This window comes from Jaculus jaculus, chromosome 12 (genome assembly GCF_020740685.1).
Source record: "Jaculus jaculus isolate mJacJac1 chromosome 12, mJacJac1.mat.Y.cur, whole genome shotgun sequence".
NCBI classification, from domain to species: domain Eukaryota; kingdom Metazoa; phylum Chordata; class Mammalia; order Rodentia; family Dipodidae; genus Jaculus; species Jaculus jaculus.
Genome location: NC_059113.1, coordinates 33,987,104 through 34,003,773, shown reverse-complemented (window position 1 = coordinate 34,003,773; position 16,670 = coordinate 33,987,104). Strand labels below are relative to the sequence as shown.

The 16,670-nt window shown below is 44.0% G+C and overlaps 1 non-coding gene across 1 annotated transcript; it reads right to left on the bottom strand.

Moving 5' to 3' along the window:
* Nucleotides 1-14,251: 14,251 nt before the first annotated feature.
* Nucleotides 14,252-14,355, bottom strand: LOC123453855. Its single transcript, XR_006633032.1, has one exon. It is a non-coding gene; the product is annotated as a U6 spliceosomal RNA (small nuclear RNA).
* Between the last annotated feature and the right edge of the window lie 2,315 nt (nucleotides 14,356-16,670).

Below are 16,670 nucleotides of genomic sequence, written 5' to 3'. Positions count from 1 at the left end.
AACAGAGGCAGGAAGGTATGAGAATTCAGGGCCTCCCTAGTCTACATAGTGAGTTTAAATCTGCTTGAGCTGCATCTTGGAATATATTATCTCAGAAATCCAAAGCCTATGCAGAAGCTTGGTGGGAGTGTTTACCTAGCATGCACAAGGCTCTGGGTCCACTACTCACTCAATCACATACACATGTAAACACGTGTCATTGAATATTCCTCTGTTTGTTTTTTCTTTGAGGTAGATTCTTGCTCTAGCCCAGGCTGACCTGGAATTAGTCTCCAGCTGGCCTCAAACTCACAGCAAACCTCCTATCTCCTGAGTGCTGGGATTAAAGGCGTGCCGCGCCACTATTTAACAGTATCGGCCAATTGAGATTCTTTTTGTGATTGTTTCCAGGTTAGTGGTGTCCTGCGGATGCTCAGAAAACAGTATTGGGCTGGAGAAGATGGCTTAGTGGGTAAGGTGTTTCCCAGGACCCATGTAAGCCAGATGCACAAGGAGGCGCATGCATCTGGAGTTCCTTTGCAGTGGCTGGAGGACCTATCACTCCCATTCTCTCTCTCTCTACCTCTTTCTCTCTCTCTCAGATAAATAAATTACACACACACACACACACACACACACACACACACACACACAGCCAGGCATGGTGGCTCATGCCTTTAATCCCAGCACTCAGGAGGCAGAGGTAGTAGGAATGCTGTGAGTTCAAGGCTACCCTGAGACTACAGAGTTAATTCCAGATCAGCCTGAGCTAGAGTGAGACCCTACTTGAAACCCCCCTCCTGCCAAAAAAAAAAAAAAAAAAAAAAAAAAAACCAGTATTTACCCCAGGCAGGTTATAAAGATATAAAGTTTGAAATAAATGCCAAAAGACAAGAAATGAGGCCTGTCGCATAAACTGAGAAATGTGTGTGCTATGGTTGAGAGAGGCCAACCTGGCCCGCCACCCTAGCCTCTGTCAAATTCCTTTCCCCATTACAGGTAGTTCAGTACTTTAACTCCAGGGTATGAAGCAGTGAGTGCTCTTTAACTGCATTGTCAGGTGTTGGCGCTGTCCATATGGCATGGTCTTCTGCCCTCTAGTGGCGGATACGTGGCTACACAACAGTTCTGCCTGGGGATTTTGCCATCTCAAGCACAAATATCATTATCTGAAGGCATATTTGCATATGACAGTACCATTATTTACTCGTATGCTTCTGAATTTTTGTAATATTATTGCCAACAGTAGGAACTTGATTTAGTTTATTTGCAAGCAGATAGAGAAAGAGAGTGTAAGAAAATAGGTGCACACCAGGACCTCTTGTTACTGAAACTGAACTCCAGACTTATGTACCACATTGTGCATCTGGCTTTATGTGGGTACTGGAGGATAAAATCTGGGCCATCAGGCCTTACAAGAGTGACTTTAACCACCAATCCATCTCTCCAGCCCAGAACTTTTTTTTTTTTTTTTTTTTTAATTTGCAAGGGACAAGGGAGAGGGAGAGACAGAAAGACAGGAACAGAAACAGACACAGACAGCACCAGGGATTCTTTTGTAGAAACCCCAGGAGGGGGACCCCATGCTCTGCCCGGATATGGCGACACCCCAAATCACTCACGAGAAGCGGTCTTGATGCAAACTGCAAGAGGATTTTTATTCCAAGCGCGCTGGGGCCCACAGTCGTACACCGCACAGGGGTAGAGGACTGCAGAGCCCTGAATGCAGGAACGGGACAGTTTTTATAGGGTTTCTAACAAAGCCTGTGCATTAGACCAATCATTTTCTAATATCAGGAGCCCGCGGGGTGCGAGCCAGTCAGTTTGTGCCATCCCATAGTTTCTGAGCCAATTAGTTTAATTTGTTCAAGCCCCTTGTGGACCAATTATTCTCTTATGACCTCGGTGGTCAGCATTTGCGCAGGTCCTTGGGTGGGAGTAGCAGAGTGTGGTACCAGTCTCCTATGACCTTGGAGGTCAGCATTTGCGCAGTTCCTTAGGTGGGGGTAGCAGAGTATGGTATCAGCCTTCTATGACCTTGGTGGTCTGAGGCAGGCTGCTACAGCTTATGGTGCGAGCTACTAAGGCTTACAGTGAGGGCTATTAAGGCTTATGGTGCAGGCTATTTACAGAAACCAAATAAGTGGTTCACTTCATTACTCATTTCCCATCCTTGAGGGCTATCTCATGCCATTTTTACCTAGTTTTATATTAGGAGCGGCCTCTGATATAATGAGAAGAGGGATTCTTTACTTGCTTCCAACAGAGAGTAAAGCCTGGAGTTTGAGGTATGCAGGGGCCCGCTTAAGCTCCCTTTGGAGCGTGATAGTATTTCTGGGCTTCTGAATTCTTGGGCCTTTCACTTTTTGTTGTTGTTTGTTTTTTTTTCAAGGTAGGGTCTCACTTTAGCTCAGGCTGACCTGGAATTCAATCTGTAGTCTCAGGGTGTCCTTGAGCTCGTGGTGATCCTCCTACCTCTGCCTCCCGAGTGCTGGGATTAGAGACATGGGCCACCACACCTGGCTCACACCAAATGAAGTCTAGACAAGCGTGCCATTTTGTGGTTCTGTCCTACCGTAGCTTCTGGGGAACTGAGCTAGGACTAGTGGGTTTTGCAAGCAAACACCTTTAACCATTTGAGCCATCTCCCCAGCCCCACAAAACAGGAACTTCAAGAGCAGAGCTTTGTAGGAAAGTAAATCATGCGCACTGTTCTATGTTCAGATCCCTTTTTCATAAAATCCTGTATACAACTTACTTGGTAGCCCCAGGCTGGCCTCAAACTCACATTAATCCTCCTACCTCTCTCTGCTTCTGAGTGCTATGATTTAAAGGCATGCATAACCACACCTAACAAACTTAAACTTTTTTATCTTTTTAAACATATTTTATTCATTTACTTATTTGAGAGAAAGAGAGAATGGGCATGCTAGGGCCTCTAGCCACTGCAAACAAACTCCAAATGCATGTGCCCCCTTGTGTATCTAGCTTACGCGGGTCCTGGAGAATCAAACCGGGATCCTTTGGCTTTGCAGGCCAATGCCTTTAACTGCTAAGCCATCTCTCCAGCCCTTAAACTTTTTATCTTTACCAACGGAAACTCTGTACCATAAACACAAGCTACCTTTCCTCACACAGCACCTGGCAACTACCATTTTATTTTCTATTGCTATGAATTTGACTCCAATAGGAAAAAAAATGCCACCTTTTTTGTTTTTGTTTTTGAGGTGGGGTTTTCTTCTAGCCTAGGCTGACCTGGAACTCACTATGTAGTCTCAGGATGGCCTCAAACTCATAGCAATCCTCCTACCTCAGCCTCCCAAGTGCTAGACTTAAAGGCATGCCTGCAAAAAAAAAAAAAAAAAAAAAAAAAAGCCACTTTTGATTTTCATGAACAGGCTCTTAGATTGTGGACAGTGAAGGGGCCAAGACGTCCCCCAGTTCCCTCCGGCTCTGAGACCAATAGCGCGTCCCCCTGTACTCCTTTGAGCCCTAGATTATCTGACAACAGAAAGCCAGAAATTCAAAACTACAATAGACTTACCAGCTGGCCTGGAAACAGGGGTCCCGTGCCTCAAGGTGCGCAATCTAATCTTGCTGGGGCTTCCAAAAGGCTTGGTCAGGAATTGCATAAATAATGAGGCAGGGACTGCTCTAGCTCAAAAACCAGAAAAAGTATATTATAGCCAAGGCAAGACCCAGCTGGTGGATCAGGGATGCAGCCAGACTAAGGAGCTGGTACTGTGACCCCGAAGGAGTGGCTTACAGGCTTTTAAAAGAAAAATCACAACCAGGAAAAGCACAACCAAGTTCTAGGCAAACAATCTACAGCCACTGGAGGAGTGGGGTGACCTTTAACAGGATTTGTGGGTTCCAGGTGGAGAAATACATTGTAACCATGTAACTGTAGTTAAGGAGCTAGTTGTTTTGATTCCAGGATGTTGGCGAAAATAGAGGGTATTCAGAGAGGGGATCTGGCTTTTTCACTGGTTGGCTCAGTTACAGGGAAATACCTTGTTGTTCTGGATCAACAAGAGTACATGAACAATATGGAGAGTGTTTAACAAAATGGAGTTCCTATGGTCAGCTTACAAAATGGAGTATGGCCAGCTTAGTCCTTTCAGTAGGGTCTCACTCTATCCCAGATCCCAGGCTAACCTAGAATTCACTATGAAGTCTCAGGCTGGCCTCGAACTCAAGGCGATCCTTCTGCCTCTGCCTTCCGAGTGCTGGGATTACAAGCATGTGCCACCACGCCCGGCAAAATGATCTTTTTTTAAATGACAAAAAATGCTGGCAAGGATGCGGAAAAAGAGGAACCCTTCTACATTGTTTGGTAAGAATGTAAATTGGTAGAGCTACTGTGAAAATCAGTGTAGAGGTTCCTGGAACAACTAAAAATAGATTTATCATATGACCCATCTATACAACTATACTATATACAATATACTAAGGACTCTTACTTATTACCTTCCAGATATTTGCACATCCATGTTTACTGTCGCTCTACTCACAGGAGCTAGGAAATGGAACCAGCCTAGATGTCCCTCAATTGATGAATAGATAATGAAGATGTGGTACATTTATACAATGGAGTTCTAGTCAGCGGCAAAGAAAAATGAAATTATGAAATTTTCAAGGAAGTGGATGGATCTGGAAAAGATTATACAATATGAGATAACCCAGGCCCACAAAGGCTAATAATGTAGCATGTTCTCTCTCATATGTGGATCCTAGCTACAAATGTTTAGATTTGTATGTGATTTGGGGAAAAAGTAACAGAGGCCAGGAAGGTAAAGAGGGGGCTATAAGTGAGGAAAGAGAGGGGAGGACTTAAGGGAAGTTATTGTAGATATGAAAGTAGAGGGACAGATTACTGGGGTGGAATGGTCTAAGTGGGATCAGGGGAAGGGATTGAGTTAAAGAAGGTGAGGGGAGGGATAATCAAAATTCAAGATATTTGGGCATGGCAATGCATGCCTTTAATCCCAGCACTTGGGAGGCAGAGCTATGAGGATTGTCATGTATTCAAGATCACCCTGAGAATACAGAGTGAATTTCAGGTCAGCCTGGACTAGAGTGAAACCCTACCTCAAAAAACCAACAACAAAAAAATTCAATATATTATGAATAAGCCATATTAAAACCTACTGTTTTGGGTAATGGCACATTCAGAAGCCATAGACTGTTAGTAGAAAAATTTCAGTGTCAGGGATGAGATACCCTGCCAGTGAATTGTTGGGCAGGAAGGTCCCTGATGCCCCCAAAACATTACAAGCTATTGCCAAGGCTCTTGGTCTTCCACCAGAAACAGATGGAAAGACCCTATTGCTGAAGACTTCATATGCCTTGAGGTCACTGAGAAATCAAGCTGGGGCTAAACTGAAAACCTTCTCCCGGCAGACAGAAAGCTGGAAAAAGCTTCACTGCATGCAGCCTTATAGGAGACAGAAATCATTAGCAGTGAAAACAATGGATACTACAAACCTCAATTTTGGCCAGCAAGGCCAAATGACTGAATGGGTGCAATAGTGGCATGTCTGTTATGGAGGAAACCAACTGCTCTGTAATTGGACTAGAGGCCCACTCTGACGGAATACAAGAGGTCAGAGCCTTAGGAATGTAACACCTGCTGTTGTCTGGCTAAAGACATGTATTAGGCTCACCAAACTGCCCTGTGAACACTTAACATTCATACCCACATATTAATGCTACTCTCACGTTTGGCTAGAGAAGCTTCTCTTTTCAGATGGTAATGACCACTGAGAAGTCCCAAAAGGCATCATCATAGTGCTAAGAAATGACAGAGAGATGTTCATCACTGAAACATCTTGATCATGCCTTCCAAGGCCTAGGGTCCAAATGTGGAAGAGGTGGTGGAAAGAATGTAAGAGCCAAAGGAAGAGTAGAACTGCTTACAGTGCAATCTTGTAGACACAGATTGGCCTTGATATCCATGACCTCGCAGTGCTTAGCACTACCTTCACAAGGCTCTCATAATAGGAGAAAAAGATGGTGACTTCAAAATAAAAGAGAGCTGGGCATAGTGGTGCATGCCTTTAATTCCAGCACTCTGGAGGCAGAGGTAGGAGGATTGCTGTGATTAAAGTTGTGCACCACTATACTCGGCCACTTTTTTTTTAATTTAAATTTTATTTTATTTTTTTGCAAGCAGAGAGATAGAAAGAATTGGCACACCAGGACTCTAGCCACGGCAAATGAACTCCAGATGCATGCACCCTCTTGTACATCTGGTTTAAGTGGGTCCTGGGGAATTGAACCTGGGTCCTTTGGCTTTGTAGGCAAGTGCCTTAACCGCTAAGCCATCCTTCCAGCCCCTGGCCACTTTTAATACTCATTTGGTCACTGGCCTTAGCTTGGGTGCTCAGAAGGCCTCTTGGTGGCTGGGATCAGCCTATATCAGGTAACAGTGTGCTTGTCAGCACTCTGGGTCTTCATGTCTCACCTCCTTCCTCTGCTCTGTCCTGTAGGTCTGGAGACCAAACCTGCCAGAGCTGTGCCCACACCAGTTGCTATTTCTCCTACCTTAGCCTCCTGCAGCCGTCCCTAGTGCTGGGACTAAAAGTATACACCAACATGCCTGGCCAGATTGAGGCTTCTTATATTTTTTTAACTTAAAAAAATACTTGTATTGGGCTGGAGAGATGGCTTAGCGGTTAAGCGCTTGCCTGTGAAGCCTAAGGACCCCGGTTCGAGGCTCGGTTCCCCAGGTCCCACGTTAGCCACATGCACAAGGGGGCGCACGCGTCTGGAGTTCGTTTGCAGAGGCTGGAAGCCCTGGCGCGCTCATTCTCTCTCTCCCTCTATCTGTCTTTCTCTCTGTGTCTGTCGCTCTCAAATAAATAAATTTTAAAAAAATACTTGTATTTATTTATTTGCAAGAAGAGAGACACAGAGAGAAAAATAATGGGCACACTAGGGCCTGTGGCCACTGTAAACAAACTCCAGATGCAGGTGTTCCTTTGTACATCTGGCTGTAGCAAGCACCTTAATCTTAACCATTGAGCCATCTCTCCAGCTCTGTTTGTTGTTGTTATTTTTAAATGTTTTAAATACATTTTATTTACTTATTTGAGAGTGAGAAAGAAGAGAGAGAGAGAGGATGGGTGCACCAAGGTCTCCAGCCACTGCCAATGAACTCCAGATGAATGCACTACCTTGTGCATCTGGCTTATGTGGGTCCTGGGAAATCGAACTTGGGCCCTTTGGCTTTGTAGGCAAATGCCTTAACTGCTAAGCCATCCCTCCAGCCTCTATTTGTTGTTTTACTTTTTTTTTCCTTTTCAAATTTTGTTTTATTAACAACTTCCATGATTGTGAACAATACTCCATGGTAATGCTTTCCCTCCCCCCACTTTCCTCGTTTATTTTTTATTTTATTTATTTATTTATTTATTTTGGTTTTCTGAGGTAGGGTCTCACTCTAGCCCAGGCTGACCTGGAATTCACTATGGAGTCTCAGGGTGGCCTCGAACTCATGGCAACCCTCCTACCTCTGCCTCCTGAGTGCTGGGATTAAAGGCGTGCGCCACCATGCCCGGCTCACTTTTCCTCTTTTAAACTCCATTCTCCATCATATCCCCTCCCCCTCCCAGTCAGTCTCACTTTTATTTTGATGTCATGATCTTTTCCTCCTATTACAAAGGTAGTGTCAGGCACTGTGAAGTCATGGATATCCAGGCCATTTTGTGTCTGGGGGGAGCACATTGTAAGGAGTCCTACCCTTCCTTTGGCCCTTACATTCTTTCTTTCACCTCTTTCGCAATAGACCCTGAGCCTTGGAAGGTGTGATAGAGGTACTGCAGTGCTGAGCACTCCTGTCACTTCCTTCCAGCACCATGATGCCTTCTGAGTCATCCCAAGGTCACTGCCATATGAAAAGAGAAGATTCTCTACCAAAAGTGACAGTAGCATTAATATAAGGGTATAAACATTAAGAGAAGTGCTTACTGGGCAGTTTGGTGAGCATAGTACATACATTTAGCCAGACAGTAGCAGACGTTACATCCCTAAAGCTCATGACTACTCCTGTTTTAAGTTTGCAGTATCAGGGATGTATTCCCTCCCATGAAGCGGGCCTCCAGTCCATTTAGAGGGCAGTTGGTTTCCACCATAACAGACGTGCCACTGTTGCACCTGCTGGCTCATTTGGCTTCGCTGGCCAAATATAAGGCTTGCAGTGTCCGCTGTTGAGTATCTTCACTGGTGATTTCTCTCTCTCCCATTGAACTGCATGCAGAATGGCTTCGTCCAGCTTTTTGTCAGCTGGTCTACATGGAGGAGGTTATCAGCTCAGTTCCAGCAGGATTTCTCAGTGGCCTTGTAGCCCAAGTATGTGGAGTCTTCAGCAACAGGGTTTTACCATCTATTCCTGGTGGGAAACCAAGGGTCTATAATGTTTTGGGGGCATCAGGGACTTCCCTGGCCAACAACTCACTGGAAGGTATCCCATCCCTGGCACTGAAGAATTTCTAGCAACAATCTATGGCTCCTGAGTGTTCCATTGCCCAAAAAAGTAGGTTTTCATATGATTTATTTTTATCCTCTTAGATATTTGTTGTTTTTCTGAGGGAGGGTCTCACTCTTGCTCAGGCTGACCTGAAAGTCACTCACTAGGCTAGCCTGGAATCACAGCCTCTTACTTCTGTCTCTGGGGTGCTGGGATTTCAGACCTGGACTCAGCAATAAGTAAACATTTTTAAAATTCCACCTATTTTTTTTTTTTTCATTAAAAAATGTCAAACCCGGGCCATCAGGCTTTGTTAGCAAGTCTCTTTAACTGGTGAGCCATCTCTCTAGCTCTTGCTTCTACTTTTTAAAATTAGACTAATATATCTTTAAAATTAGACTAATATATCTTTCATTTTATTTTAGTAAATCTTTGGTGAATTAATTTCATTTCTAGAGTCAGACTGTTGGAGGTACATACCTTTTTAATTTTCTTTTTCACACTTGAGTTTTCAATACAGTGTGATGATGTAGCCCAGGCTGGCTTCAAACTCACTAAATTGCTCAGGCTGCCTAAAACTTGAACTCCAAGACTGGTGTGGTGGCGCACGCCTTTAATCCCAGTACTTGGGAGGCAGAGGTAAAAGGATAGCCATGAGTTGAGGCCACCCTGAGACTACCTAGTGAATTCCAGGTCAGCCTGGACCAGAGTGAGACCCTACCTCAAAAAACAAAACAAGGGCTGGAGAGATGGCGTAGCGGTTAAGCGCTTGCCTGTGAAGCCTAAGGACCCCGGTTCGAGGCTCGGTTCCCCAGGTCCCACGTTAGCCAGATGCACAAGGGGTCGCATGCGTCTGGAGTTTGTTTGCAGAGGCTGGAAGCCCTGGCGCGCCCATTCTCTCTCTCTGTCCCTCTACCTGTCTTTCTCTCTGTGTCTGTTGCTCTCAAATAAAACAAACAAACAAAAAAAACCAAAACAAAACAAAAAAAATAATAATAATAAGTTAAAATGGGGCTGGAAAAGATGGCTTTAGTGGTTAAGGCACTTATCTGCAAAGCCAAAGGACCCAGGTTCAATTCTCCAGGACCCACATAAGCTAGGTGCACCAAGGTGGCACATGTGTCTGGAGTTCGTTTGAAGTGGCTGAAAGTCTTGGTGCACCCATTCTCTTGTTCTCTCTTAAATAAAGAAAAAACCCCAGAAATTCAGGAGCCAGATATGTTGTTATATGCCTGTAATCCTAGCATTTAGGAGTCTGGGGCAGGAGGAATTCAAGTTTTTTGTTTTGTTTTGTTTTTTGAGGTAGGGTCTCACTCTGGCTCAGACTGACCTGGAATTAACTATGTAGTTTCAGGGTGGCCTCGAACTCACAGTGATCCTCCTACCTCTGTTTCCTGAGCACTGGGATTAAAGGTGTGTGCCACCACACCAGTCTTGGAGTTCAAGTTTTAGGCAGCCTGAGCAATTTAGTGAGTTTGAAGCCAGCCTGGGCTACATCATCACACTGTATTGAAAACTCAAGTGTGAAAAAGAAAGTTAAAAAGGTATGTGCCTCCAACAGTCTGACTCTAGGAATGAAATTAATTCACCAAAGATTTACTAAAATAAAATAAAAGATATATTAGTCTAATTTTAAAAAGTAGAAGCAAGAGCTAGAGAGATGGCTCACCAGTTAAAGGGACTTGCTAACAAAGCCTGATGGCCCGGGTTTGATACCCCAGTACCCATGTATAGCCAGAGGCACAAAGTGGCACATGCCACCTGGAGTTTGTTTACAATGGTAACAGGTCATAGTGTGCTCATTCTCTTCTCTCTCTCTCTTTGGTTTTCCAAGGTAAGGTCTTGCTCTAGTCCAGGCTGATCTGGGATTCACTATGTAGTCTCAGGGTGGTCATTCTCTCTCTTTCAAGTAAATAAAGTATTTTAAAAAGTTTTGCTGGGTGTGGTGGCACATAGTAAGCTACAAAGCCACATAAGCCATATGCACAAGGTGGTGCATGTGTCAAGTTCATTTGCAGCCGCTGGAAGCCCTGGCGCACCCATTCTCTCTCTTCCTCTCTCTCCCTCTCTTTCAAATAAATAAATAATTAAAAAAAAACAAAAAACAAAGATAAAGCCAGGCATAGTGGCACATGCCTTTAATCCCAGCACTCCAGAGGCAGAGGTAGGAGGATCACTGAGAGTTCGAGGCCACCCCGAGACTACATAGTGAATTCCATGTCAGTCTTAACTAGAGTGAGACCTACCTTGAAAAACCAACCAACCAACCAACCAAACAAACAAACAAAACAAAATAGGGCTAGAGTGATGGCTTAACAGTTAAGGTGCTTGCCTGCAAAGCCAAAGGACCCAGGTTTGATTCCCCAGGACCCATGTAACCCAGATGCACAAGGTGGTGCATGTGTCGAGTTTGTTTGCAGTGCCTGGAGGCCCTGGTGCGCCCATTCTTTCCCTCTCTCTCTCCCAAATAAATAAATAAATAAATAAAATATTTAACAAAATAAATTAAAAAATACAAAAATTGATTCTATATATAGTAATCACATAATTTAGGAGAGTGTGGTAGTTTGAATGTTATCCCCATACTCACAAGTTTGTTTTTCAAAGGCCAAAACACCAGGGTTGGAGAGATGGCTCAGCGGTTAAGGCGCTTGCCTGCAAAGCCTAATGATCTGGGTTTGATTTCCTCAGTATCCATGTAAAGCCAAATGCATCAAGTGGCATATGCATCTGGAGTTGGTTTTCAGTGTCAAAAGGCCCTGGCATGCCCATTTGCTCTATCTTCACAAATAAATCAATCGAAATAGTTTAAAATGGCAAAACCAACAAAACAAAGCTAGAGGATTTTGACTTTGGAAGTAAGAAATTTAAGTAGTTAAGACAGAGTGATATTAGTGTAAGGATAGGTTTCACAACAGTGAAACAGAATGGAAGGTGGAGACACAGGCACACTGGTATTGGATCACGTGATTTAAAAATTTTTTTTTTCTTTGTTTTGTTTTGTTTTTTGAGGTAGGGTCTCACTCTAGCTCAGGCTGGCCTGGAATTCACTATGTACTCTTGGGGTGGCCTCGAATTTACAGTGATCAATCCTCCTACTTCTGCCTCCCAAGTGCTGGGATTAAAAGGTGTGCACTATCATGTCCAGCTTAAAGTTTTTTGTTTTTTTTTTTAATTTTATTCATGCGAGAAGGAGAGAGAAAGTGGCAGAGGAAGAGAGAGAATAGGAGTGTAGCGGCCTATAGCCACTGCAAATGAACGCCAGACGCATGTGCCACCTTGTGCATGTGGTACATATGGGTTGTGGGGAATCGAATCTGGGTCCTTTGGCTTTGCAGTCAAATGCCTTAACTACTAAGCCAGCTCTCCAGCCTCGATCACTTGATTTATTTTTATTTTTTTCATTTTTTTTTCTGCATCCTCACTAGCATTTATTGTCATTGGTTTTCTTTTTTTTTAATTCTTTTTTTATTTTTTTAAATTTTTATTAGCATTTTCCATGATTATAAAAAAAATATCCCATGGTAATCCCTTCCCTCCCCCCCACTTTCCCCTTTGAAATTCCATTCTCCATCATATTACCTCCCCATCTCAATCATTCTACTTACATATATACAATATCATCCTATTAAGTACCCTCCTCCCTTCCTTTCTCTTTCTATGTCTCCTTTTTTGATTTTTGATAAAGAATAAATAAAGATGAAACAACAATGAATCTGGCCTATACCCATACTATGTGCAAAATTAATTTGACATAGATAATATATATAAGAGCTAACACTGAAAATTTTCATGATGGTTGGGGTAGTCAGAGTCCAATGTGACATAAAAACACACTAGCCATGGCTGGGAGTGGTGGCACATACCTTTAATCCCAGCACTAAGCAGGCAGTGGTCAGAGGCCAGCCTGGGACTACAGAGTTCCAAGTCAGCCTGGGCTAGAGTGAGAACCTACCTTTATAATTTATTTATTTGCTTACTTATTTGCAAGTAGAGAGAGACAGAGAGAAGAGAGACAGACAAGAGAAAATGGGTACACTAGGGTCTGTAGCCACTAAAAGGAAACTCCAGATGCATGAGCCACTTTGTGCACCTGGCTTTACTTGGGTACTGAGGACCTGAACTTGGGTCTTTAGGCTTTGCAGGCAAGTGACGTAACAGTGGAACCATCTTCCCAGCCCAAGGCCCTACCTTGGAAAAAAAATAAGCATTAACTATAAAATAAGCAATTGAACTTCATCAAAATAAAAATTCCGGGGACTGGAGAGATGGCTTAGCACGTAAGCACTTGCCTGAGAAGGCTAAGGACCTGGGTTCAGGCTGAATTCCCCAGGGCTCACCTTAGCCAGATACACAAGGGCTGCATGTATCTGGAGTTCATTTGCAGTGGCTGGAGGCCCTGGCGCACCCCTTCTCTCTCTATCTGCCTCTTTCTCTGTCTATCGCTCTCAAATAAATAAATAAAAATAAACAAACAAATTCTGGGTTGAAGAGATAGTTTAGTGGCTAAGGCATTTGCCTGCAAAACCAAAGGATCCTGTTTTGACACTCCAGGACACATGCAAGCCAGATGCACAAGGGGTTGCATGCATATGGAGATCGTTTGCAGTGGTTGGAGGCCCTGGCATACCCATTCTGTCTTTCCCTCTCTCAAATAAATAAATACAATATATTTAAAATAAAAAATAAAAATATTGGACTGGAGAGATGGCTTAGCGGTTAAGCACTTGCCTGTGAAGCCTAAGGACCCCAGTTCGAGGCTCAATCCCCAGGACCCACGTTAGCCAGATGCACAAGGGGGCGCACACATCTGGAGTTTGTTTGTAGTGGCTGGATGCCCTGGCACGCCCATTCTCTCTCTCTCTTTCTCTCTCTCTCACTCTCTCTCTGTAATCCTCAAATAAATAAAAATGAAACAAAAATAATTAAAAAATAAAAATATTGTTTACAATCATGGAAGTTGTTAATAAAAAAAATTAAAAAGAAAAAGAAAAATTTCTACTGCCTAGTGTGGTGGTGCACGCCTTTAATCCCAGCACTCGGGAGGCACAGGTAGAGGGATTGTCATGAGTTCAAGGCTACCCTGACACCACATAGTAAATTCCAGGTCAGCCTGGGCGAGAGTGAGACGCTACTGCGAAAAACAAAACAAAGCAAAACAAAACAAAACTCCACTTATCAAAAGACAGTGTCACAAAATGGCCTGGATATCCATGACTTCACAGTGCCTGACACTACCTGAACAAGACCATCATACTAGGAGGAAAAGATGATGACATCAAAATAAAAGAGAGACTGATTGAGAGGGGGAGGGGATGTGAAGGAGAATGGAGTTTCAAAGGGAAAAGTAGGGGGAGGGAGTGCATTACCATGGGATATTGTTTACAACCATGGAAGTTGTTAAAGAAAAGAAAAAAAAAAAAAAAAACGTGTCTGGCAGACATGGTGGTGAACACCTTTAATCCCAGCACTCTGAAGGCAGAGGCAGGAGGATCACTGTTTGAGGTCATTCTGGACTACAGAGTGAGTGTCAGGTCAGCCTGGGCTAGAATGAGACTCTACCTCGAAAAAAACAAAAAACACACAAACAAAAAACAAAAAGAGAGAGAGAGAGAAAGCTGGGTGTGGTGGCTCATGCTTTTAATCCCAGTACTCAGGAGGTAGAGGTAGGGGGATTGCTGTGAGTTTGAGGCCACCCTGAGACTACATTGTGAATTCTAGTCAGCCTGGGCTAGAGTGAGACCCTACCTCAAAAACAACAAGTAAAAGGGGGGGGAATCATACAAACAAAAAGACAGCTTTTTTAATATGGAACCCTTCATGAAATTGGGTGTCATCCTTGCACAGGGGCCATGCTAATCTCTGTATCGTTCCAATTTTAGTATATGTGCTGCCAAAGCAAGCGCCACTTTGGATGTATTATCTACACATCTACATAATTTGTTTTCTTTATTGGAGTTATATAATATATTACATATCATATATTATGTATATTATATATATGTTATATATTATACTATCTAGAAAACCTTAAGGAGAGAACATTTTATGTTAAAACCTAATGAGCAGCTGGAGAGATGGCTTAGCGGTTAAGGCACTTGCCTGCAAAGCCAAAGGACCCGGGTTAGAATCCCCAGGACCCATGTAAGCCAGATGCACAAGGTAGCACAAAGAAAAAAAAAATAGTGAGGGCTGGAGAGATGGCTCAGCAGTTAATGGCACTTGGTTGATGGCTTGGATTCATTTCCCCAGTACCCACATAAAGTCAGATGCACAAAGTGGTGCATATGTCTAGAGTTTGTCTTAGTGCCCCTGTATTTTCTGTCTGCCCCGTTCTGACTAGCTCTATCAAAATAATAAAAAAAATTTAAAAACCTAATGAATAGAGCTAAAGCTATATTTAGAGGAAAATTTATAGTCATTAATATTTTCATTGTTAGAAAGACTTGGAAGATAAAGGGACTCTACTTTTTTTGTTTTTTTGAGGTAAGATCTCACTCTAGCCCAGGCTGACCTGAAATTCACTATGTAGTCTCAGGGTGGCCTTGATCCTCCTAACTCCCCCTTCCAAGTGCTGGGATTAAAGGTGTGCACCACATCACCCAGCTGGACTGTACATTTAATTCAATAAAGTATTTAAGTGAACAAAGATGGAATTAATAAAGAAGAAAGTTTAAGCTCATGAAGAAAAAAGTAGGAAAACAAGCAAAAGAAAATGTTATTTTTTCGAGAATGTAAAATCAAGCAACTAAAGTGTATAAAGAAATCCTGGGTTACACCAGCGATTCTTGTGATTTTCTATTTTTATTATTATTTTTGTTTTGTTTTTTTTTTCAAGGTAGGGTCTCATTCTAGCCCAGGCTGACCTGGAATTCACTATGTAGTCTCAGGGTGGCCTCAAACTCACAGAGGTGTTCCTACCTCTGCCTCCCAAGTGCTGGGATTAAAGACGTGTGCCACCATGCCAGGCTAATTCTTATGATTTTTTTTTTTTTTTTGGTTTTTCGAGGTAGAGTCTCACTCTGGTCCAGGCTGACCTGGAATTAACTCTGTCATCTCAGGGTGGCCTTGAACTCATGGCAATCCTCCTACCTCTGCCTCCCGAGTGCTGGGATTAAAGGGGTGTGCCAGCATGCCTGGCTTGATTTTTAAAATATATATATTTATTTTTATTTGTTGGAGAGAGAGAGAGAGAGAATGTGTATGGGTGTGCTAGGGCCTCCAGCCACTGCAAAGAAACTCCAGATGCATATGCCACCTTGTGCATCTGGCTTACCTGGGTACTGGGAATCAAGCCTGGGTCCTTTGGCTTTTCAGGCAAGTGCCTTAACCACTAAACCATCTCTCCAGCTCGATTCTTGTGATTTTTTTTGTTTTCAAACTTTGGTGCCATAGTATGTAAAACCGTGTGAACAGAATGTCAAGCAGGATTCATTCATTTATTAAAATTCAAAACTAAATTTGAGGCTGGGGATGTTGCTCACTCAGCATGCACAAGGACTTTGGTTTGATCCCCACATACCTAAAAAATGACAATAAAATCAGTATGAACACTGCTTTATAACGTAACCAAAAAAGACAAAAGTTTAAGAACCTTGATTTTAGCTGGCTGTGGTGGCACAGGCCTTTAATTTCAGCATTCAGGAAGTGAGGTAGGCAGATCATCGTGAGTTCAAGGCCAGCCTGGGCTTGAGAGAGACCACACACACAAATTAAAGAAAACGAACTGTAATTTCAGCTGCGGTGTACACTGCAGGTAGCAGGTGTCAGACCATTTCCACACGCCTGCTCTTGCCCGCGGATCGATGGTTTCTGCAAGGCCGTGCCATGTCTCCATCTTGGAGACGAAGTTCCCCGCGGCTGCGGGCTCCACAGTACCTGTGAATCCAGGCCTGACCTCAGCTGTCTCCGAGGCCCCGGGGTACTTGGCTTTCGAAACCCGCGGGGGTCTCTGAGCCTTCAGCGCCCATGCCAGACCCAGCGAGGCTCCAGGTCTCCGCGAGCGCAGGCCGGAGGCGCGGTCCCGGGGGCGCCCGCAGGATCTAGCGGAGTAGGCGCGGGCGCCTGGCCCGAGCGAGCGGCCCCGCAGGGTGGGTGTCGGGCTCGCGGACAGGTAAACGGGCACCCGAGCCCGCGGAGCTGGAGGGCGCCTGGCACCCGTCCCCACCCCACCCCCGCCGCCGGGGCCTGCGGGTTGTCGGGGCGGCGGGGGCGCGCGCAG